At 48.2% G+C, this 25,391-nt stretch overlaps 1 protein-coding gene across 6 annotated transcripts in view; it reads left to right on the top strand.

Moving 5' to 3' along the window:
* Positions 1 to 897: 897 nt before the first annotated feature.
* The window catches only part of SGMS1 (sphingomyelin synthase 1), an 88,653-nt gene continuing 64,159 nt past the window's right edge, over positions 898 to 25,391 (top strand). For 3 of the 6 annotated variants that reach the window (XM_085583981.1, XM_085583980.1, XM_021537077.3), the window contains exons 1-2: positions 898 to 1,038; positions 25,099 to 25,214. The gene's annotated coding sequence lies outside the window, so the exon portion shown is untranslated. Of the gene's footprint in view, positions 1,039 to 14,662; positions 17,691 to 25,098; positions 25,215 to 25,391 lie in introns of those variants that run through there. The other 3 variants (XM_085583982.1, XM_085583983.1, XM_077784809.2) reach the window with 1 other exon arrangement.

Here is a 25,391-nt window from a genome sequence, read left to right on the forward strand (position 1 = left end):
AGCTCTCACACCCTGCTACACCTCAGATCCTTGGAGCAAGCTACACTGATGTCAGAATTTAGTATTTTGGAGGGACTACATATGCCCAGATGGTTTCAAGGTGGTTTCTTTGGGGCCACACCTTGAGGGCTGTGTCCAGTTCTGGGCCCTGGAGGGGCTGGAGCGTGGCCAGGGCAGGGAAGGGAGCTGGGAAGGGGCTGGAGCCCCAGGAGCGGCTGAGGGAGCTGGGAAGGGGCTCAGCCTGGAGCAAAGGAGGCTCAGGGGGGACCTTGTGGCTCTGCACAGCTCCTGCCAGGAGGGGACAGCCAGGGGGGGTCGGGCTCTGCTGCCAGGGAACAGGGACAGGACAAGGGGAAACGGCCTCAAGCTGGGCCAGGGGAGGCTCAGCTGGGACAGCAGCAGGAATTTCTCCATGGAAAGGCTGCTCAGGCCTTGGCAGGGCTGCCCAGGGAGCTTTGGAGTGCCTATCCCTGGAGGTGTCCCAGGAAGGGCTGGAGGTGGCACTCAGTGCTCTGGGCACTGCTGGGACTCAGATGGATTTTCCAGCCTCAATGATCCTGGGATCAAAACACAGGGAGCAGCGGGCTGGTCCTGCACACCACAGGCTGTGCTGAGCCTGTGGATGTCAATGGGAATGGGGACGGGAATGGGGATGGGAATGGGAACGGGGTTGGGAATGGGAACGGGGTTGGGGACGGGGATGGGAATGGAGATGGGGATGGGAATGGAGATGGGGATGGGAAATGGGGATGGAGATGGGAATGGGAAATGGAGATGGGAATGGGAAATGGGAATGGGGACGCAGACGGGTTTGCGGAGGCGATGCCGAGGCGCAGCGCCCCCCGGCCGGGAGGGCCGGGCACAAGATGGCGGCCGGGATGACACGGCGGTCACGTGTGCGCGGTGCCCCCGCCCCGCCCGCCGCACGGGACACGGGCACGGGAGCGGGGCGCCGGAACGGGACACGGGCAGCGGGCTGCGGCCGCCGCACCGCCGGGACCCGCCCGCGCCCGGCCCCGCCGAGCCGCGCTCCGCACGGTGAGTGAGCGCCGAGCCAGCGGCCTCCGGCTGAGCGCAGGCCCGGGGGCGGCGGGACGGGACGGCGGCGGGGACAGCGGCGGTGACAGCGGGGACGCGGCCGCCGCCGCCCCACGGGGACGTGCCGCGGGGGGCTGCGGCTCCTCATCGCGGCGGCGGCCCCGGGGGACGCGGGCAGAGCTCCGGCCCCCGCAGCCGCGGCGGCTCCGGGCGGGCTCGGGGCTCGGGGGTGTGACGGAGCCTCGGCCCCGCAGCACGGGCGGTCTGGGCCCCGCGGCCCCGGGGAGCGGGCGGGCTGCTCAGCCCCGCAGCGGGGCTGCGGCCGCGGGAGCCCCGGCAGCTCGGAGCTCTGCCGGGGGAGCTCCGCAGCCCGCTTCGGGGCTGCCCCCGGGGCGCCGGCAGCTGCGGCAGCCGGGCTCCGCAGCGGTCCCGGCAGCTCGGGCGGTGCGGTGGCACCGGGGAGCTCCGCAGCCCCAGGAGCCAGCGCTGTCCTCCCCCCGCTCACGTCTGTCCCTCCTCCCGGGTGTTGGGGTGGCCGCTCTGGTCCTGCCTGCCCCAGGGGCTCTGTGGGGACATCTGGTCCCCTTAGCTCGGGTGGCAGTGTGGGGGTGAGCCCACTCCCCTCAGCCCGGGGCTGCATCCCTCTGATGGCTGGGATGGAAAGGCAGGATACTCCCTGCTCCAGGGGAAGCTGGAGGCATCTGCTGTGAGTGGGAGCAGCCCAATCCCACCCCAATCCCACCCCAATCCCATCCCAGTGACACTGAGTCTGTGCTTCCTTCCTGGGGCTGAGGTTTCTGGGGTGGCAAGGGGGTGATGGCTTTGTCCCCCTCTTGGGGACAGACAGGCTCGGGGCAGAACAGGGATGAAAAGGAGAGACCTCTCCATCACGGGCACCCTGGCAGGAGGATGTGCTCCCTGTTTGCTCATGGAACAGCTTGCTGACTGCCCGGCTGCAGTATTTGGATTTTTCACGGTGTATAAGGCATGGGGCTGTCTTTGTACTGTGTTCCTCCTGGAGGGCCTGTTTTGATCAAGGTTTCTAATTTATTCTGTCTTGTGTGAAAACCTCATTAAAGAGTGCCTCGATGCCTTCAAGGCACCATAAATACAGGGAGAGAGGATGGGAAGAGAGAGTAAAAGATTATTATTTATAAAAAACGAGAGCTCTGCCATATTGACATGGTGCTGCTGAAGCCTGCTGATGCAGGCAGCCTCTCCTAGCAGAGCAGCACCGGGATGTCGATGAATGTCCTCGTGTCACTTTGGCTGATGGTGCAGCCTGGTGTGACAGCAGGATTTGTAGTGATGCCTTCATACTCCCTTCTCCCAAGTCCACATGGCTGAAAATGCTTTTCTGTTGGCTTCCATGCCCAGCTGTGAAGCAGTGCAAAACACAGAATCAGTACAAACCACCTGGCTGAAGTCAGGGGAAGTGGTGCTGTGGGTCTTGGTGGGTCTGGGCTTGGCTGTGTTTTTTTGGGAAGTGGATGCTGTGTTGGACTTGCATTCTGGTTTGTTTTGTGTAGTATTTTGCAGATGTTAGAATTGCTCCAGCTTAGAGAGGTTGTGTAGAGTTTGGAAAGAGAGGGCAGTCCACCTGGTTGGTGGCAGACGAAAGGTAAAGGCTGCTTTTACAGTATGGGTAATAAACCCCCTCTAAATCCAGAGAGATTGCTGTGATTTTTCTGAGTTTTTGAGCATGTGGAGCAGAACTAAATTCAGCTCAGTTGCCTTTAGACTGTGTTTGTGATCTGTGCAACAAATGGTGATTCCCAAATTATTATGTTTCTTTCTCCTTCTACTTTATCAACCTGGGAACAGCGTCTCTCATGTTAATTAGCTTTTAATGTGACACAAATTTAATAAATCCAAGTAGGTGGATGATTTTCAGGACTTGCAGGTATTATGGATGTTATTTGACTGCTCAGAGTGAATGGTTAAAAGGCAGTGATTTGTTGTTTTCCATGGATCTCATTGCTTCTCTCAACACTCATCAAGCTTGAATAGCTTTTTAATTTTAATACTACTTTTAATTAGATAATTCTCGAGTTCCCTTGAACTGCACCCCTGCACTGTGGGTTAAAAGTTTTTCCTTCTTCTGGTTGCTGCCTCTCTGCATCACTCAGCATTGGTTAATTGGTGCACTAAATATGGGTGGCCTGGGACTTACTCAGATTTAAAAGCAATTTCAGCCTGGCCTTAAGGAATGGTTGCGGAATTAAAGGCTTTTTAATTGGGGCAGCAGGACAACCTGTGGGGGGAAAAAAAAAAAAAAACTGCTCAGAAAGAATCCAGACCCTTGCTGGGGAAAGGGCCTGTTGGAGTAATAGAATAAATCCATATAGCATCACCAAAAAGTGAAGGAATGTTGCACACAGGCCTGAAGGCTGCTTTTATTGGACATGCACGAGGTCCCTGTTTCCTGGGGTGGTTTGCAGGGACTTGAGTGGGGCAGGAAGGATTTCTGAGGCTGCCCAGCCAGGTAGGTCCAGGCTGTTCTTTGCTGAAGTGGAGCAGAGCACCTGATGCTATTTCAGTCGTGATTCAAGTGCAGCACATCAAATCCAGCTGTATGGGGAGAAAGCGCTCTGAAGTAGAGGTGAGCTTAAAATGAACTCAAAAACCTGAGTTTTTTTAGAGCTTTCTTGGATCTGATGGTCACGAACTGAGCTCCCGTGTACTGGCAGTGCTTTCCAAAGGAATTTTGGCGTCATTGGAGGCTTTTTGGGCCCAGGGCACCAGCACAAAGAGAGGGGCAGGAGCCCTCTGGAAGGCTGGTGTTCTGCATGGAATCTCCAGCTTTTAATACAGCTTGAATTCCCAAAGTGTGTGGTGTGACATCATTAAGTTAATTATCAAGTCCTGTCCCCTCCTTCTCCAAAATGCTGGGGGAAATGTAGAAGACTGAGGATTGTGTGAAACAGACCAACTTTTTGGCATTATTTCATCCCAGTCATATTTATTGTTTTGAAAATCTACTTAGCAGAGGCAGTGTTTGGTGCAGGTTACTTTGTCGTTTCATGGATTAAGGAACATCCATCCTAATAAGCTGCCAGGTGTGTAGTGGGGCTTGGTGGAAGGTGTCCCTGCCTGTGGCAGCAGGGTGGAAAGAGAAGGTCTTTGAGGTGCCTTCCAGCCCAAACCATTCTGGGATTCTGGGATTTAGACACCTCTAAAATATTTGTCTGTATTGTTTCTGGCCTTGTCAAATGTGGTTTTGTTGTTGAGGAGAGAAAAAACCCACATTCTTGAAAGTAAGCCATGAGCTTTGTTCTAATAGTCCTTGATCAAAAGCTGGAAAGAGAAAACTTAATTTTGGAGACTGTAACATGTTTCTTAAAGAAATGCAGTTACTGCTGTTGCTGAGCTTTATAGTTGATTCATCCAATCAGGGGAGCAAATCGAGAGTGGGACAGATGTCCTGTTGATGTTTCCTTCATGTGCTGCTGCAGTCCTGCCTGCTGTCCAATTACACATCCATAATCAAAGAAAACCACTAATAAATCCTTACTGGGGAAGCATCTTCCCTAGGTTTAGCCTTTCCTAATTTGGTTAGATTTAAATACACAACAAAATAAATCTCCCTCTGCTTAGAGCCATGACTCTAACACTTTTTTCCTCCCTGACTTTCTAGCCTGGTCTGCCTTGTGTCTCCTTGATTTTGAAACTGCTTGAAGGTAGCTTTTTCTGTTTAAATGAAACAAAAGCAAAGCATATTGCCAGTTGGGAAAAAAAAAAAGGAATCTCTGAAGTCCACTAGCTAGCTTTGGGTTTTTCCAGTGGCAGCTTCCTTAGCAAGCTGGGTGAGGCACAGGTGTGGTAGCAGAATTCCTCAGGTGGCTTTGCTGGACTGGCTTTTTGGGGTGCTGTGGGCACCGTCACATCCTTCTTAGCTGTGTGGGACAAGGCTTGGGAATTTTATCCTGCTCTCTGTGTCTGGGGAACAGCACACAGTGGGGCTGCATTGTGTAAGCCTTCATCAGAAAAATTAGGAAGAAACAGAAGTAAAACCAGGGTAAATCCTGTCTGAAGGACTGAAAGAGCCTTAAAAGTGCCCCTTTCTGAGCAGGTGGATTTGGACAGGAGAGCTTTTGCAGCCTTGGCTTAAGAAGGATTTTTCATAGCTGCCATCTCCTCCTGTCCACTGCAGCCTACTCCTTTAATTTCCTTTACTAAAAAAGAGCATTGCAATTGGGAGTGTTTTACAATTTCCCTTGCTGGTCCATTAGTGTATTAGCTTAGCTCCGTGTGTGTTGAATGCCACTAAATGTCACTTGCAAATTTAATGTTGGGAGCACTGAGATTTGTGCTAATTGAATTTAAAGTCTTATACTTGAATTTGTTAAAATGGCAGAGGCAGACAATTGAAATGCTTTAATGGGAGAGTGGAGGAGCACTTGCAAATCTGCTCTTAAGAGTGAGTGAATCCAACAGTGCATTTGTGTAGATGGAAAGGGAGACCCTGAGCAGACAGATCAGGGTTTGATGGGGTTTTAGTGTCCCTCTGTACATTGCAGCCTGGTGACAGCTGGCAAAATCCACTATGTTGAAAGTCTTAATGCTTGACGTCTGCTGAAGGGTCATTGTTGACACCAACTTAACCTCAAACACTTCAGTAAAAATGGTAAAGATTATAGAACCTTTCAGTTCAATTTAAATTTCTGCTTCTCCAGCCATAGTTTTAGGCACTGCTGGAGAAAGGTTAATTGTTGATCTTTAAACTCAGTTGTCTGCGTCTGTCTTCTGGGGTTTTTATTCAGGACATCAGCAACTTCTGCACCTGAGAGTTTGTTGTTCTGGGAGGAGCTGGGGGTTGTTTGGGGTTTTTTTTGTTTGGTTGATGGTTTTGGTGTTTTTTTTTTTTTTTTAAATTTGATTTTTTTGTGAAATATCAACTCTGGCAATAAACACTTCTTTATTCTTAACTTCAACCAAATACCCAAGGATTGGATAGACACAGAAAAGGAGACACTATTGCTGTGCTTTTTGTGAGGTAAAGTATTAAAGAAATAACCCTGGATTGGAAAGGAGTCATAAAGATTGGTCCTTGGCTTTCCAAATGTGTAAATCTGTGCCTCCCTAGATAGCACAGTGCTTTTAAGAAGTTTGTCTGGAAACACTTTCATTAAATCTCCTGATACCAGGCTTTGACCTTCTGCCACTGAGCTGGCATTTCATACGGGTTCCTGGCATGAGCTCTCCTGCCACTTTCAAGCAAAATCTTATCAGGCATTCAAAAGTTTGACTCTGCAGTCGAGCACTGTGCCAAATCTGTAAAAGCCCTATTTGTACACAAAATGAATTTTTGCCTGCTAGGAGGGCTGGGGTAGTGCTTCAGTAACCACAGGAATGGCTTTGAATCTACATAGTAATGAACCAGCTCCATCAAAATCGAGTGTCTCCTCTGCTCTCAGGTCTGCTTTTTGTCTTCTCTGTGGCCCTGCCTGGAGTTTTATGTAGCCAGCTTATATTGCTCTGCAAAAGTTTGTCAGGGAAGTTAATTTAAAGCTATTTGAAAGGCTTAAAAATGGCTCTGCTGTTAGGATGATGAAAAAGACCTTGAAAGTGCCTTGAGGGCGATTGCTGCTGGAATACCTGCTTGGCCATGTGAGTGGTGAGAGGGAGCATTCCAGGGTGTCCTCCTTCAGTGCTGGCACAGAAATTGTGGCTGTCCCGTCCCTGGAAGTGTCCAAGGCCAGGTTGGACAGAGCTTGGAACAGCCTGGGATAGTGGAAGGTGTCCCTGCCATGGCAGGTGGTAGAATAGGTTGGGTTTTAAGTCCCTTCCTAACCAAACCATTCTGGGATTCTGTGGTGCATCAGGGCTCCAAACCCACTTGCTTTAACTGGGAGGGAAAATCCAGCACTTGTGGGTGAGCTTTGCCCCTTGCAGGGGGTGCCAGTGGCCTGTGGGGTGTTGAGTGTCTAGGGAATACATTTTTAGTGGAATAAGAGAGTAAACCAGACTTAGGGGAAGGGAGGGGAACACCCATGTTCCAAAGTGCTGAAGTTTGGGGTGCTCAGCAGAGGCAGTGGGGGAGGTGATGCCCAAAGCAGAGCTGTGAACAAGGCAAGAGTGGACAGAAAAGGGGGAGTGCAAGCACGTGAAGATCCCTGCTAAATGACTCGACAGAACAAATTGTTCCCTTTCCCTGGGTGCTTTTGGGATGTCAGGATCTGTATTTAATGGAATTGTGGTTTTATGGAGGCTCTCCACCCTGGGAGAAGCTCGCCTTTGCCAAAAGCAATACTCAGTAATGGGCTGGGGGTTCTTATCTACTCTCCATGAAACACTGCAAAAACCTTATTTTGCAGTAATGAGCAATTACCCACAAATTAACAAAGCTCTTTGTCAGATACTGCCTTTGTTTTTGTGCCTGTGCAATTTCCTAATACATTTTTTTCTCCCTTTCAAAACATAAATAGATTGGTTATCAAAGGCCATTTTAAAAACAAAAACAGGGCCCTAAGCACATTTATCTGAAGGGGATTATTTGAGTTCAGACTTGCTTTGCTTGCAAGAAAATGAGTGTCTGTGCTGAGAAGACACAGACCCATCCATCCACGTGTCTTGTATCCAAGAATTAAGAATGTTTTTGAGAGGGAATGCCAGAGTTCAGCCATAGGCTCAGGAAGTGTAAGTGGCTGGGAGAAACTTGTAGAGATGACATTCACAAACCACAGGCAAATCTCTATTACTTCCTCCTTTGAGCAGGCCTAACCCCAAAGAAATGTCAGGTTTCTCAGGGTCCCACTGGGGTTTGAAGAAGGAGATGGGCTGCTCTGGGAGAGGGATTCCCACCTGGTGTGGGGAGATGCCCTGCAAGCTTGATTCAGTGCCAGGGGAGGAGAGGGAGGAACCTGAGACCCAGGTGATATCGGATACAGGTGCCCCAGATTGATGCACTAAGGGCCATTAGCTGTTTTCTTCTGTGTGCCTGGCCAGCTGAGTTGATGTTCTCAATGAACTTTAGCTATCTTAATTTCTGACTGCTGCTCCTTAACTCATGGCCCATCAGAGCAAAAGTGAATTGAGCCCTTTATAACATTTATAACTGTCTGCAGGGAACTGTCTTTGGCCACTTTATTGAGTGGCTGCCAGTCTGAAATCCTTTTATGATTCTTCCTGTTAGACTTCTTGTACTTAATGCAAACAATCTCCTTTAACCTCATAACTTTGTAATCACTCTCACACTGTAATTGTGCTTTAATGCTGCCCATTTGTAGCTGGATATGAGCAAATATTTAAAATAATTGTCCACTCTACAAAACGTTGATTGACTTCATAGACTGTTTTGTCTTTGTGTTTAACTCCCTGGGGATCTTGTTTCCAGAATAAGGATGTTTCCAGGGATGTCCAGTACATCCATTTAGGTCTTTCCAAGGTAAAAGGTTGGAAAGCAGATTAGAAATCCTAGGGAATGCTGTATTTCTTCACGTGGTTCCACTGTTATGGCTGTGTGTTGAAATTCAGCCTGCAGGATGTGATGTCATGCTAAAAAATTAATGACTTGTGTTTATTTGAAGATTGGATAATAACCAGGGCATGGGTTAACCCAAGGAGCATTTGGCCCTTCTGCTCTGATCTTCCCAGAAATTGTGAGGTGGATAAGGCTTTGCCTGCCTCTGTCTTGCTGCACTTTTCACCATGAGTATTATGGGATGGAAGCCTTGCATTCCTGCAGAGCTGGCACCTTGCAGAGGGGGCTCAGATGTTTGTTCCTGACACAGGGAGATGTGGGGACACAGAGCTCCCAACCTTTGCAAGGTGCAGGTTCCAAACTCTGGCCTCACTGCATGTGCAGAACTCATCAGAGGTGAGCTGGAAGGTCCCTTCCAAGCCAGGATGGAGCCATTCCATGATTCTGGAGAGGAGCCTGTTGAATTTCCCAGCCTGGAACACTGGTGTGTTCCTCTGTGAGGGAGTGCTTGTGGTGGCAGGGTGGCTTGTGGCAGGCAGAGGCTTCCCACCTTGGCACCCAGGGGAGGAGGGAACACCTCAGAGCTATCACCTCTGATCCCTATCACTGAATCTCTGCTTTCAGGTTCACCCCAAGGTTGGGGTTCATCTGTTCCAAGTGGGCTTTCTGGGCTGATTTAATTAATGGCTGTTAAAGAGCAGTCTTTTCTTCCCTCTCCTTGTCTTCATATTCCCAGTTTCCAGTATTAAAGGGCATTCCATGATGTTTTGGAGACATGCTCTGTGGTTTGCCTGGCAGGGTGGGGCCTTATCAAGAGGGAAATAACAACACTGAGGGAAACAGCAGCACAGGAATATCAGTAACGGGCTTCTTTCAGGCCTGGGTCATGCAAAGCATTAATGACATTTTCTGCACCCCTGAACTGGAATAACTATTGCAGTGACTCTGTCAAACTTTGTGTTTGGGACTGAGGTATCTTTGAGTTTTATTTTTATTTAAGAGCAGGAGGCAGCTGAGGGTCTGCAGCAGATGAGCTGAAGTGGGTCTTGCTTTTGGAAATAACTGGAGGACACTTGCTGGTGTCAGTGCAGTGCCAGGTTGTGTGCACACAGCTGGAAGTGCTCAGACTTGCTTGTTTCCCAGTACTGTCCTAAATTGGGATAGTTGGGATAGAGCCCAGTGCAGCTTGTGGGGTGTATTCCAGTGTAACATTTGCACACCAGATGTGCCCTGTTCAGTTGGTGCTACTCACTGTTGGAAAGAAGTGCTCAGGTGTTGTGGAGTCTCTTTGCCAATCTTTGCCTGGGATTGTTGGATTTGGGGCTGCTGGAGCAGTGCTTGAGTGCAGAATGTGGTGTAGAGTTCTCGCGTCCTTTTGTCTTTGTGGTGTTATGGTCATGGAAGAGGCCCCACAGACTTCAAAGGTTCATTTATTTCCACAGACATTGCAAAGTGGCACAAGAAGAATTTGGAGAGCTGAACATGCTGATGTGTTCATAGCCTTAAAAGTGGTCAAAGAATTAAAATAAATAAAAAAGAGGAATGGTTTCTGTAGTGGCTTTTCTGGAGGCAGTATTATCTTCTGGTTCTGAGGATTTGTTTCCTTTCCTGGTCTGCTTTAAAAACATTTCCTTTTTAATAAAAACAGTGAATTACTCCATGGACATTTATGTGAAGGGACTGCTGAGTGCTTAATAACCTACTTATTTTATTTGGGATGGACTTTTTAAAACTGAAGTGTTCAAGTCAGGCCCTTAGAAGACAGATTGTTCTGCCCGATTGTCTTGAGCAAAGTACCTTTTAGGTTTTAATTGGGATTTTTATTGCTATGATTTACAGTGACAGGGTGAGGGCAGCACCATTCCTGCAGTTCCTCAGACAAGAGGGAAGAGGAGAAGGAACAGAGCTATTCCTTATCTGGACACTTCCTTAGGTGCTTCCAGAGCTGTGTACTTAAATAATTCCTCCATGGAAGTGCTGATGTGCAGCAAAGCAACACGCTTTTAAGCACAGTGTTTAATACAAGTATTCCCAGTGTGACTCTGCAAATATTCCCAGGTTTGACTTGCCACCTCTGGTGCTGCCTCTTGGTATCAGAGAGAGCGAGGTTTGTGCGAGGCTCAGAAGTGCAGATAAAATCACACACTTGGAAATCACCTCTGGGAGCAGTCCTTGTGGCTTTCCTGGTCTGCTCATTGTTCCTCTGTGTCCACTGCCATGTCCTGGTGTCCACTGCCATGTCCTGGTGTCCACTGCCACCTCCTCATGTCCACTGCCACCTCCTCGTGTCCACTCTTACGTCCTGGTGTCCACTCTCACCTCCCCCTGTCCATTCCCACATCCTGGTGTCCATTCTCATCTCTCCCTGTCCACTCCCATGTCCTGGAGTCCATTTCCACATCCTGATATCCATTCCTAGGTCCCCCTGGCCATTCCCATATCCTGGTGTCCATTCCCACCTCTCCCCCTGTCCATTCCCACATCCTGATGGCCATTCCCACCTCCCCCTGTCCACTCCCATGTCCTGGTGTCCATTCCCACCTCCCCCTGTCCATTCCCATCTCCACAGGCTCTGTCCTGTCCGATGAGCCCCAAGTCCTGTCTTTCTTGGGGAACCTTGTGCTGCATTTGGGGTTTTTGGTAAGGTGAGAGGGGAGGGGAATTTGGCATTCCAGCAGCAGCTGCCTTTGCCAGATCAGCCCCCCTGTTTGTGTGTGCTGTTCCCTGTGCTCAGAGTGCAGGAATATTGTTCTGGCAAGTGTTGTCAAACTTGGATTCTCCTGTCATATGCAGATGCAATGAATTTCCCAGAAACTTCAGGGAGGGGATGAAAGTGATGTAGATAGTTTATAACAACTGGTGATTCAGTCATTGAAGCATTAACTGGATTTTTAATATGCTGAAGAAGGAAACAAAGCTTGGCTTGGTAAAGTCAGCATCAGAAATTTAGGGGCTGTGATGATTTTTATTTTGTATTAGAGTTTATGGAGAATATTTTATTTTATCTCAATTAAACTGCTTTTGCAAGGCATGTCAGTCCATCTTAAATCCTATGGAGGAACATCTGTGGCTGTATCTGATGAGGGCAGAACCTTCTCCTGCTTTTGGGACTTCAGCTCCCCTTTTTGCAGCTGGGTTGTGTCATCCAGATTGTGTTTCAGATTATGGGGGACAGGGACTGTGGGCATTGGGACACCCCTCAAAATGCAGGATTGTGGAGACTGGGACATTCTTCCAGGTGAAGGATTATGGGGATTGGGACACACTTCCTGGGAAACTGGGACACACCTCCAAGTGTTGGGCTGGGGGGATTGGGACACCCTCAAACTTTAGGATTGTGGGGACTGGGACTCCCCTCCAGGTGTGGGATTGTGGACTGGGACATCCCTCAAAGTTCAGGATTGTGGAGGACAGGGACGACCTTCCAGGTGTGGGGATGGGGGGATTGGGAGACCCCCTCAAAGTTCAGGATTGTGTGGATTGGGACACCCCTTCAGGTGTGGAATTGTTTGGTTTGGGACACCCTCAAAGTTTAGGATTGTGGGCACTGGGACACCCCTCCAAGTGTGGGTTGTGGGGATGGGGAGGATGCTTTGCCACACTTCCTTCCCCTTCGTTTAAGAACCAAACACTGAGCAGAGCTGCAGGGGAGAGGAGGGAGGCTCCTCATCCTGCAGGGGGGACGTGTCTGGCTTCTCCCCAAGCTGGCTGTGGTCAGGCAGGATGCAACTGGAGGCATCCCAGTGCTGCTCCCTCCCAGCTCCCGGGTGTCACTGTGCCAGGGCTGTGTGACCTGCTTGTCCTGCAGGATATCCCCCTGCATGTTTACATCCAGAAGTGCAGCCAGGATCCCATTTCCAGGCTCTGCTTTTCCCAGCAGAGCTTCCCTGAAGCTGGAGTCAGGGATCAGAATCCCCCCAAGGGCAGGGCAGGGAGGGAGAGCTGGCTGCAATTCCAGCTGGGGGTGGTCCCATTCCAGTAATTAAGAGGAACTAATTGCTTGGTCAGAGCCCCAAGATACTGCAGATGGCTCTTACAGGGGTGGAATAGATTCCTGATGCTGAGGTGTGTCCAGTTTTGGGGAGGTGGATCCAGAAACTGTATTTTTGCCAGATACAAGGCCAGCTGGCTTGTCAAATCTGCAATAGAAAAGTTTCTTTAGCTGAGAAATGGGATAGCTTGTACTGCTGATATTTCTGAGGATGAGGGAGCTTAAATTTCTTGCTTGTGTTGGGAACTGGAAGCAGACAATCAATCCCTGTTTTGGGCTGTTCCACAGAAATGGGGACAAACAACCATTTTCAAATGGGTTTGTTTGCTGTCATGACTTTGGTGGTTTTATGCAGGGCTCCTCTTGGTGTTGTGTTCCTGTTGTCCCTTTTGAACAAGGCATCTGTGCATTCCAGGGAAGGTCTTTCCTACTGATAGTGACTCCTTGCTTCTGAGCACAGGATTTGTCTGCAGCCCCAGCAGCACTTTCCCATTTTATGGAAAATTTAGCTCAATTTCCCACCCTATTTTCTGTTAATTTTAAGCAAAAATATGTTGCTTTGTTCAGGTCAAATTTGCAGATAACACTTGTGGAGCTCAGTTTTTCTCTTTCCTGCCAGTGTAGTGTTTTTGCACCCTTCATAAATCATCTGATGAAGAGTTGAAGCTGAAAGAAGCTGTTGGGCGTTTACAAAGCTGATGGAAAACTTGAGTAAAGGATGCTTTGCAGGAAATGGCCTCTCAAAAAGGGAAGTAGTGCAAAAGCCAGTTATATTTTCCTTGTTCACAGACTTGTTTGGAAGATATTATTAATCTCTCACACCTGTGCAGGTGCAGCCTTTAGACTGGGTATTTTTAACAGGAGCAGACCACAGTAGGGAATTCCCTCCCCCCTGTTCCAATCCAGTATTTTGGTTTCTTCAGGGAATTTGTGTCTCTTTGAAAAGCCACAGTTTGATAACTGGGTGTCAACGTTTGCTACAGAAACTTTCAGGAGGAAAAGGGGAAGGCAGCTCTTGCTGAAATACCAAAACCACTGCAAAGTGTTGGGCTGGGAATGGGTGGGACTGAAGGGGTCAGAGTTAAATCACAATCTGGTTGTGTTCAAAGTGAAAGTGTGTTCCCTCATTGCAGTACTCTGGATTGAGCTGTTGCTGCTGGGGGGGGGGGAGGGAATTCCAGGAAAAGCTGTGGAATTCAAGGAAAGCTGTGGAATTCCAGGAAAAGCTGTGGAATTCCTGCCAAATGTCTGCTGCAGAATAGCCAGCAGCACTTCGACAGGTTGCCAGATCTCATGCTGAGAGTGCATGGCCAGGTTTGCCTGTCCCAAAGGGCTTTTTCCATGGTGAAGGCAGAGCCTTAGCTAACAGAGCATTCTCCAAAGCTAACTCTGAAGGATATATTTTTTTATATGGAATTTCTACCTGTATACCCATCAAAGCCTGGGAAATTATCATCCCTTACCATTTGTTTACCTGCACAGGAAGATTGTTGCAGCAATGCCTGAAAGAAGCAAGATTAAAAACAGGCTGTGTTGTCCAGAAAATACCTTTTCCAAGTTAAATTCCTTCTCCAAGCTGATGGCTTTGAGGCCAAGACTGAGAGTAAAAAGCTTGGAGCATGTGAAACAAATTCCTGCTGTGAACTATGGAACCTCTGAAAATTGACATAACTTCTGTAGCTGGAAGTTTCAATTTATTGAATTTGTTTTGCTTCCTTAGGACTCAGCTGTACTTGTTCTGTCGAGTTACTTTATTTATGGACACATTGTGCTGTTTTCCCACGGGGATGACCTCTCAACTCCAGCAAGTCATCTGCCACTTGTTAAGCCTGTTTAAAATCTCTTCCTGAGGTTTAGAGGTCTTTTGCATCAGACTGAGGGTGTATGGATGGTTAGCACAGAGCAATTGCTACTCTTATAGCTGCTTTCTAGACTAATTAAACACAAACCTGATTGTCACAGGTGTCATCCTGTAGCTTCACCTGCAGCAAATGAATTAAGTGCAAACCCAGTTTGAATTCCTTGTCTTCAGTGCATTTGTGTGCAGGTGGCTCATTTATTCTTTCTTTGCAGTGGCCAGAAGAATCTCTTTTCCCAGGAGACTCTCAGGAGAGAAATGTTCCTGCTGGATTTGATGTGTGGGGCAGCTGAGGGCAAAGCCTTGCTGGGAGTTTGAGGTCTGTGGTCCCTCCCTGGGCGTGATACCCTGGCAGGAGCTTTGCTGCTCACCTGCCAGGAGGAATAAAGCACTCCCAGCACATGGAGAGCACATCCCCTGCCTCTGGACACCCAGGGAATGGGCTCTGTTTGTGGGATTTGGGAGCAGGCTGCACCCCAGCCGAGTCACCTGTGCAGAGCCACCCTGGAGCTGCTTTCCTGTGCCTGTAGCTGCACTTGCTGCCTTCAGCTCCCTCCTGCTTCCCTCTGATGCCTGTGGCACCAACAGAAAAAGCAACATGTGAGACAATTTTAGTGTAACAGCAGAAATGCTGCCTCACTTGAGCTGCACTTAACCCCTGGCTTTAAGTGGCTACGAGAGGTTTGTGAGACGTGCTTGATGTATTTAAGAAATAAAAAGCCTTGCTGTGAGAGAGGAGAGGAAGGAGCTGCAGCAGAGCTTCAGGCTGGTGAAGGCACTTCTGGGTGTGCATCCCTTCCTTGCTGGCTGGCTGAGGTGAAAATGGGCTCTCCAGAAAGAGAGCTGCTTCAGGAGGAGGTGTGCTTGGTCATGGCCAGTTTGCTGATTTTTCCTGAGCTTTGCTTTCCTGCCTTGTGCAGGAAGGTGACGAGGTGTCTCTGCCTTTCCTGACTTGCTGCCCAGGTCTCACTGTGGAACTCTTGCTCTGATGTGGTGTACTGGGTTTGGTTACTGCCTTTGGTTCAAGTGACTTGGGCAGAGTTTCACTGATTTCTCAGTTCTCACACCAGACATTTCCTTGCTCAGCCACTACTCAGGAGTCACCTGCTCAATATTCCTCCCCCACACCTGACCCAGCTTGTTCAATCCTGTTCTTTCCCTGTGAAGCAAGAGGCAAAAAAGCAGCATTTGCTGTAGTTCACAAGGCTCCCAGATGGATTTAAGTTGGAAAACACCTCCCAGACCATGGAGTCCTAGCTGTGCCCCATCCCCACCCTGTCACCAGCCCAGAGCACTGAGTGACCTCCCTGCCCACCCTTTCCAGGAAGAAATTCCTCCTGATGTCCAACCTGACCCTCCCTTGGCTCAGGTTTTATGATGGTGACAGGCTCTGTAAGCAGCTTGTGCCTGCTGGGAAGCCACATGAGAAGGTGACATCCATGTGCCAGTACAAATCTTGGCTCCAGAAATACTCAGTGTGAGGTGAAGGTGTAGCTGTTTTAACAAAATGTGAAGTGGAAATGTTTAATTCTTGGTGTTTCCAAGTTTGCTTGCAGCTGTTGTGCTTGTGCCCACCCTTCCTTTCCATCCTGCATCAGGAGTTATGACCTAAAAATAAACGGTGTTGTGCAGAGGAGTGGGAAATGAGACAGCATCACCGATTTCAGGTTTTATTGCTGTGTGTGTGCCATGTGCTGGGAGACTTTCTTCTGGTCTGGGAACTCCAGCTGGGGCTGAGCAGTGCAGGCTGTCACCACCCAGCTGGGACTGAGCTAATGCTCCTCTGCTCTCTGGGCTGCTGTTTATCCAGACCCTAAATTTAAAAAAAAAACAAAAAAAAACCAAAAAACCCCCCCCTCAGGATTTGGAGAAGGCAAATAGGTTGTTACAGTGTCCCTGAGGTGAGGATAACCCTCAGAAAGGGAAGGGAACAGATTTCTTCTCTGCTGTGCTGCCATGCTCTGCAGTGGCTTGGAAAGGTCCCAGATGAGGTGGCCATAAACTGCTCTGTCACCAGTTGAAACCATTGAAAGGTTTGCTCTGCTTTTGCTACACTGGTAACTTCCCTGGGCTGACTGGGACAGTTGTGCCATTTCACTGGTGTTTGGAGAAGCAATGGAGCAGACAGTGAGGCCTGAAGGGCACTTTTGTATTCCAACCTCTTTGTCTGCTTTAGCGTTGACATTAAATTCATGGGTACGGGGCAGCTTTGCCTGCTGCTCTTTGTGCTTTGGCAGCAAGGACTGAAATCTCTGTTTGAGCTGGCAGCTGGCCCCAGCTCTGGTGCCTCTTGCACGATGACTTCTGTGTGGTTCAGAATTAGGCATCCTCTCCCCACAGGTTTGGAAAGTGTCTTTGGACAAAGATGGAGAGGGATCTCCTTTCTAAAGGCGATGGTGGTGCTGAGTGAGCCTTTTGGTCTATGGCCAGCCTGCCTTTCTGCCCCTCCAGTGCTCTCAGAGGTGTAAAACTGTTCTTTCCCCTCCTTTTTTAACTTCTGGTAAACTGAGCATTGAGGATCTTGTGTGACTTGCTGATTTTGTAGTCTGTACCTCAGGAAGTGCTGCAGCTGGCTTGATGTGTTGCATTTAGGCAAACCAGTTAATTTTAGCACTTAGCATGCCTGGTGTAACTACTTTTCTCCCAGGTGTAAGAAAAAAAAAAGGGAATTAAAGTCTGGTTTAAAATCACACCAACCAGGCAAATTCCAGTTTGGAAGACACTAGGAGTAAGTGAAGGTCTGTGTGTTTCGTTTTGGTTTTTTGGGTTTTTTTTTTTCTGTTTTTACTTGGTTAATTCTACTTTTGCAGAGTAGAAAGAAATAAGTCCATTGATTAATTAAGCAGTTAATAGGTGTAAGGAACTGGTGCAGACCCAGCTGGTGGTTGGGAATTCCCTGGCAGGGGGAAAACAGCAAAACCATATCCCAAGAAAAACATGGATCTGGAGCTCTGGGATGGTGAGCCTGTAGAGACAGATAAGGATTGAGCACAGGAAAATGCTCTAATTGATAACTGCTCCAGAACCAGTGGAGTGGCAGATAAGTGTCCCCTGCCCTCTCCAAGGAACACCCCAGGCTCAGTAGCCTGGCCTTGGCAACAGGGTCCAGCACATTTTATTTCCTCTGCTGAAACAGGGAGCATGTCTACAGCAGCCTTTAAAAATGAGAAGAGTTTGGAGCTGGAAAACAAGCTGCTTTTAGGCAATAACATTCTAAATATTGCTGTCTTGCAGTGCTGTTCTCCTGGGAGAACTAGGATCAGCTGAATTGTGATTGTTGTTTGATTGTCATGCTTTTGCCTCTGGTGACCACTGTGGTTGATTCCTCTTGTTTTAAACAGCAGCCTTGCTGAGTGCTTGGGGCACAGTTGTGTTTTAAGGTGGGTATGAGTGTTTTAGGGCTGAACATGAGTGTTTTAGAGTGTTAGGGAGTACAGCAGGTGATCTGCAGGCTGGCTGGATTTCACTCCTGTAAGGGAAGTTGTGGTCCAGCCTGCAGGGGAATTCCCTTTATTTTGATAGTGGTTTTCTAGAGCTGCTTACTGGGGAAGATCCCATAAGTTTTGGGTATTCCTGCTGCACCCTCAGGTTCTTCCTATTGTTTGATCAATTATCTGCTCTGAAAAAAGTGAGCAAGACAGAAATGACAGCCTTGCTTCATCCTCAACCTTGCTGTGACAACCTTTTGCAGCCCATTGCTAAGAGATGACACTTTTTGTTCGTAGCTTTGCTTTGGCAAAATAGTCCTTCATAGCTGGAAAGCCTTAAGGAAAAAAAAAATTTCTGGCAATATCTGTAGGAGTTGCAGTTCTTTGCTGTGCAAATGCCGAAATCTACATCTTGCTTTAATGTTTCTCAGAGCTAAAATATTTTTGGATAAACAAAGCTTTTCACATACTGTTTAAAGTGCTTACAGGCAACCTTTACCCCTGGAGTGGAATGCAGCCATGGGGAAAAGTGCAGTGGGAACAAGGACCTCTAACAGACTTGATGGCCAGGAGTGGGATGGAGTGGGGCAACGTGTCACATTTAAATGTTAATTTTGATTGGCATATCACATTCCAAGCCCTTTATTGTATGAAAAATTATTGGCATCCGTAACCAGTTTATTTTTTATTTATGGAAGAGTCAGCAATCAGCTTTTCTCCTCCAAATTTCCACTGGATATTACTGAGTAAGTAAGTAGGAGCAGCTAGAAATGTGCTGGAAAATTGCAGTGTGGCATCTTAGGAATCATAGAGGAACCTACTGAGATAAAGTCTGCTTTGCTTTAGAGGAGAAGCACATTTCTGGTATTTGCTGTTTTACAGTAAAGAATTGCCAAAGTCTCTCCTACATCTTATTGCAGAGGAGAAGAGTTTTTTCTCAACCTGGTGTCTGTGAGCGAGCAAACCCTCCCAGCTTATTAATGTAATGTAAACATAGCTGTGTGGCCTGGGAGCCAGAAAAAAGGATTTTTTTGCTCTCCTGTGACTGAAAAATGTGGGATGAGGCAGGGCCTGGAATCCCAAGGAGTAGGCAGTGGCATGTAGACTCCTCCCTGAAGGAACCTGTCCAACTCCTTGCCAGAGCGTTGTGGATACAAAGAGTTTCAGTGGGATCGAGTTGCAGGGAGTGGGGGGGAAGCTGAGCAGCTCTTGGGATGAGAGATTTCCCAAAGGATTCCTAAATCCATGCTCAGGAAGTTCCTGGAGCTGAAAGTAGCCAAAGCCTCAGGCAGAGCCTTGTCTGGTTGGGGCAGTTGAGCTGCTCTTAAATGTTGATTTAACTGCTACGGCTGAGCAGCTTTGAGGGTTAGGGTTTGGGTCGTGGTTTTTTTTTTTTTGCTGCTTCTCTGTGTTTCTGCTTGTTTGTGGTTTTTCTGTTGCATGAGGCTATGAAGGAAATGAAAACCCTAAAGCTTGGGCTGACTGACTTTGGGGGTTGTAACAGTGGACCTATTTCATTTCAACCCTGACTTTTCATTGAGTGTTTGCAGCACCAAAGAAAATCTGCAAAAAGTCATCCCTGGTCTTGGGTGTGCTGGCTCCTTCCTAAAGGTGCCATGGGGGCCATACTTTCCCTTTTCCCATTTTCAGCCGTTCTTTGATGAAGTTTTCCTTGGAAGGAGGGTGATTTGCAAAGGTTAACAAGCTGCATGCCTGGAAGTTTGCTGGTCTGATATCAATAAAATTACTGTGCAAATCCTCACTTTAGATGAGACCCACATAGAGATGGAATGATATTTTAAGAGCTCAAAGAAGCCTCCTTTATAAATTTAAGTGCCAGCAGCACATTCTTTATACTCAGAAGGCCTTTTAATTACTGCAGTAACTTGAGGAAAACTGCTTGGGCTCATTGTGAGGTATTTGCCACTTGAGCAGAATGTGTTTAGGTGTGTTTTTTCCCACTTCAGTGGAGCTCTCAGGGTTCTTCATGGAACAGGTTGTTTTTAGCTGTCCTGAGAAGTATCCCCAGGCCTCCCTGCCCAGGAGAACCACAGCATCCTTGTGGAATTGTGGAATTGGCCGTGCCCCATGTGTCCTTGGAGCGAGCTCCGTGCCTGTGGTGACGCAGGGCAGCCCACAAAGGAGACATTCAGACACTCAGTCACCAACTCAGGATCCTGTCCCCCTGAGTCTGGACTAATGCTCTTAACCCTGCTGGGGCTGGAAGAGCAGCCAGCAGATCTGGGCTGGAGCCCTGCTCCTTCCCTGTGCTCTCTGCAGGCTGTAAATGACTCTGTCTCTCTGATCCTCCCTTTGGGATCTGTAGGGATCCCTTTGGGATCTGCAGGGAAGCACCAGCAGCCATCCTGGTGTCTCTCCTCCTTCCCAGGCCATCACACCACTGCTCTGCAGGAGTCATGTTTCACTTAGTGAAGTCTCATCCTCCTAGGAATTGTTCTGGTGTTAAAAACTTAGAAATCTCATGGTTTCTCAACTCTCTGGTCCTTGAACACCTCTTTTTCCTGTCCTTGCAATGGCTGAGTCTCAGCTATTACCTGTTAAGAGGTGGGATATGTTTGAGGTCCTGCTGTTTCAAGGCACTTGCAAAATGAGAAGAGCTTAGTTTAAACTGCTGTGGCTCATTTCTGAATCAGTGGATAACTTGGCAGGGAGGCTTTTGGCTGTGAAGTCATGGATTTAAGTACAGTGGGAATTCTGACATTATCTACAGGTCAAGGTGAGCCATTTCTGTCTCCATCTCTTTAGCAGGAGCATTTAGACCAAGCCTGTCATGGAGTCCTCAACTTTTATCCCACCCTCCTGCAAAACCAGAATAGGTACCAGTCCCTGGAAAATGGTTCATGAGATGCCAAACACCAGTTTGATTGATAAAATTAAGCTGTATAATAGGTAATATGAAGTGGTTGCTATTGGTGATGGGCACCAGGAAACTTCTCTGATGTCACTGCGGTCCATAACTCTGGTTATTCCCTGAATTACTTATCCCTAACATGTCTAAATGATCAGAACCTGGGTTTTTATCTTGGTGGTTTTGGCTGTGAACACCCTGTCAAGGCCTCAACAGTGAGTAGTTGCACTGTGTTTCATCTTATTAGTATTTTCTGACCTAGCCATAATTGCTTTCTTAGAATTAACCAATCTTTGCTTTTTCTCTTCAAAGTATTTTTGGGTGAATCTGAAGAATTCTGGGCATCTCACCCTTTGGGGACTGTTAAAAATATCAGTGTGTACCAAGTCACTTCCCAGTGTACAGGCATCCATAGAGGGCCAAGATTTCCTTGGGGCACGTGGCTCCCTAAGGGGTGAGAAGGGTCATAGCAACACTGGGGCCAGGTTTGTGGAGAGAATTGTGCCCTGGAAGGTGTTTTTTGGAAGGATGAGCAACAATAAGGTGGGGGAGGAGGTCTAGAAACAGGAATGATTATTTTGGAGATAGGGAAAGAGTCTCCTGCCGCAGAGGTCAGGTGTATTCATGATACACCATGGTACTGCAAGAACTAAGAAGAAAAATAATCCCACGAACAAACCCTGCTAATTCACATAATTATGTTGTTGTTGATTGCAGTAACAGTTTTTTCACTTTTTGGGACACTAGGAATGAGTTTGCATTGTGCTGGCAGGTCTCCTAGCAGCTTCCCCTGCCCAAAAGATGGAAGAGATGTTTCTGGGCTGCCTCCCTGAGTTCATCACTGCACTATTTAGTGGTTCCCTAGTGCAGATCTGTCTATTAAACCAAATGAGGACCATTCCTTCCCTTGCACATTGCTATTAGCTGGATGATTTTATTGTCTCTGCAGGAAGAGAGCAGAGACAAGCAACTGTAGATTAGGAACAATTTGCAAAATAGTTCCGTGATTAGCACGCCTGTGGAGATGTTTTTCTGTGTAAGGGCTGCACCACAAATTTTACTGGCTCCCTACACTCAAAGAATTAACTGTGAGGAGGATTAAATGACATCCTAGGCATCAGCTAAACGTCCTCTCAAAATCCCTTACGTTGTCTCCAAATCAATTAATTTGATTTCTTCAATCTATGAGCAAACTGGGTTGGTGAACTTGTGTGAGTGATCTATTTAGGCTGAATTTCTCCAGAGTATTTTTAAAGAGTACTTCAGTACTGGTGAAATGGTGCAAAAAAAAGCAGTGAAATTGGAAATATCCTGTGCCAGGCTGCTCTAGTCATGGGGGTGCCTTCTCCAAGCATCATTCTTCAGCTGGTTAATCCAGCTCTCACAGATATTCCTGATCCCTGCTGGTTAATTGGAATAAGAAAACAAGACAAGAGTCTGCTCTTGCTCTTTTGACCATGGTGCTGCTTGTGTGGATGTGGGGAAGGAAAAGACACAGGAGAACCCTCAACTCCAAAGCTTTGCTGATGAACAGCACAAGGAGCTCTGTAAAGTCTACGAAGTGGCCCTCAGCACTCAGATGTGGCCACTTAACTCTCCTAAATCCTGGTTTGCTTGTAATTCCACGTGGATAATAAGGATGGTAGCATTCACCTGGGAAACATCTGAATATTAGTAAGAGGAATCACGTGCTCTCTCTGGGAATCCTGCAGATCTCCACTGGCTGTGACATCTCCAGATGCATCAGTCAGAGATGGAGCTGACTCTTGAGAAGAAGATGGAGCTCCCACTCTGAGCCTGCTGCAGGCTGTGCTGGGACATTGTGCTAGAAAATGGGGAAACTTCTGGGAATAAGCCAGCAGAGCTCTGGAGGTGTTTGGGTCCCATTGCTTGGTGGTTCTGAGCCGTGCTGTGACATGAAGAACAAGGCTGGTGGTAACTTCACTCATTGATCCTCACAGCATCAAAACCTCCTGGATTTCTTCTCAGCTGGTGCTTCTGCACAAAGGAAACACTTTGGCTGTCAGAGCAGGGGGTGGCACAGCCAGAGCTGAGCATGGTCATGTTAGATGAATTCACAGAATCTCTGGGTTGGGTTGGAAGAGACCTCCAAGATCATCGAGTCCAACCCAACCCCAACACCTCAACTAAACCCTGGCACCCAGTGCCACATCCAGTCTGTTTTTAACAAATCCAGGGATGCTGACTCCACCACCTCCCTGGGCAGCCATTCCAGAACTTCATCACCCTTTCTGTGAATAGCATCGAGCAGGATGCTTTTCCAACTTAAATAATTCTGTGATTCTGTGGCACAGCTTGTCATTTACGTGCAGATATTCCCTGGCTCTGCATCACTTAGCAACTCCAGAAGCTGAACCGTTTCCACAGGGATACTGAGTGTAGGGAAACAGGGCCCTGAACCAGCAGCTTGTCCCCAGCAGAACAGCAGCCAGTGCTCTGCAAGCAGAAGGGTGGCCCTCAGGGGAGGGAGGAGTTTGGCATACAGGCTCCCTGGTGTGGGGAAAACAGACCTTGTGTTTTCTGAAAAGTGTGTTAGCAGTGTTAGAGTTGGGCAGTGCTGTGTGTACCACAGGACAGACAGGAAGGAGCTCTAATCAAACCCTGCCATGCAGTCCTGCTGCCAGCACCCAAACTGTCGCTGTGAATTGCTCCTCCTGTCCTTTCTTCAGCCCAGAAATCATTCTGGATGTGGCAGGCTCTGTCCTTGCAGGCTCCCTGTGCCCTGTGCTGGAGAGGGAGAGGCTGCAGCAGCTGCGAGGGAGCAGCTCGGGATTCTCACAGCAAATGCTGCTGATTCACAGCTTGCTCATCAAAAACGTGTTTGTGTCTGAGCAGCACTGAGTGCTCTGAGATCCACAAGAACTGTCATAGCTGGAAGGGTGTGGAGCCTTCCCTTCCTCCTGGGGCAGCACAGGCGGCTTCTGGGGGCTCCCCAAACTCTGCAGATAAGCCAGCGTGATAAAGTTGGGAGGGCTGCTCTTGTGAGATAATGGCCAGTTACTCATGGAAACTGGCCCTTCCTGGCTTGGGTGACACCTCTCATGGTCCTACAGCAGCAGGGCAGGAGGCTTTTCCATGGCTCTGTCCACTTGGACAAAAGCTGTTTGATTTCCAGCCTGTGGCACAGAAGAATTTTCTGGGATGGGTGACACCTCTCATGGTCCTACAGCAGGCAGGACAGGAGGCTGGCAGGGCTTTCCCTGGCTCTGTCCAGATGGACAAAAGCTGTTTGATTTCCAGCCTGTGGCACAGAAGAATCTTCTGGCCTGCAGGTGGAGGTTCCTGGTGTCCCCCTCCCTGCAGCACTCACTGAAGGTGAGGCAGTGTAAAAACTGAAAAGCAAATTTTCCAAGTAATCCTAAATGTAGCTAAAAAGGAGTCTCAAGAAAGAATTACCAAGCTTCCAGCTGCTTGTTTCCTGGCAGACAGCTCATTGGGTTTGGTGCTGCATCAACAGGCAGAATTGGATTTATCTATCCCCCCTTCCTCTCCAACTTGTATTTGAGTGGAAATGTGTGAATTGTACTAATGTGAATGGAGCAGGGAGACCTCTGCTTTTCCTTTATCTAAGAGTGAAAGCTGGATTGGAAGAGCCCTATGGAGCACAGGGTAATGCTATTCTGAATCTACACCCTGCTTTTGTGTCCCTTGGAGGCTGGAGGGATGGGATGAAGAGTGGGTTTGCTTCCCAGGGCAGGATGAGTGGTTTGTGTGCTCCTGCTGGCAGAGGTGGGCACAGGGATGGGGAGAAACCCTTGTCCTTGCGTGCTGCCACCTGAGGATTTTGGCCACGAGCGTTTTGGGTTTGCTTCTCTTTGCTTCTTCCTCTCTCTCCTAAATGATCTTGGTTTTCTTGGAGACTGTCAGAAAAGGCTTGTGTGATGAAGGGTTCAGAGCCAGGGTCACTTCAGCAGCTCCCTTCAGAGAAAACATTGAGGTTAATTTCTTTACTTGGGGCTCCACATGACAGTGTGTATCCCATGAGTTTTCTGGATTGCTCTTGTAGTTAAGAAAAGGTTCTCTGGGTGTAGCAGGGTGGTCAACAGCCTGTTTGTGGCAGTGGGAAACCCATGTTCTGGGGGTGGTGGTCTCTTCCAAACCTCATCTAGGCCCATTTGGACACAAGGATATTTTCTCTTTCTGAGTACTGTGGGAAATACTGTTTTTAAAATGCAGCTGCTCCATCCCTGGGAGTGTCCAAGGCCAGGTTGGATGGAGTTTGGAGCCCCCTGGGATAGTGGAAGGTGTCCCTGCCATGCAGGAGAGGAATGAGATGAGCTTTGAGGTCCCTTCCAGCCCAAACCATTCCATGATTCTATGTTAGCATGGCCTTCCCTGTATATCCAAACTCTTGTTAGACCTTGAGGCCATCTTCACACTGTAACACCTCCTGATGCTTTAATGAAGGCTTGCTGTTAGCTCCACTTCTCAAATGTCCTTATTTTTCTTTGTTTGCTGTTTTGTTGACAGTGACTCTCATGACTACGTGAGAAGCTGCCAGCAGCACGTCTGAGCTTTGATTCTCCTCTCCAAAATGAGTTTCTAACCTGATGCATCGAGTGCTCTGGCTAGAAAAGCAATTTCAGGTAGGTCAGAGCATCTTGCATTTTGCATTTTCAAGCACATGTGTTTTGGAGTGCTGTGTTCATTCAGTACCTTGTTTACTGTGACCTGAACTGGGGTAAGTTCTTGTATTGGACATTTTGGATATTTCACAAACTGTCTAACTCCAGCATTAAATTGTAAAATCTTGGGGAAAGATG

This window comes from Lonchura striata, chromosome 6 (assembly GCF_050655825.1).
Source record: "Lonchura striata isolate lonStrDom1 chromosome 6, ASM5065582v1, whole genome shotgun sequence".
Classification (NCBI taxonomy): domain Eukaryota; kingdom Metazoa; phylum Chordata; class Aves; order Passeriformes; family Estrildidae; genus Lonchura; species Lonchura striata.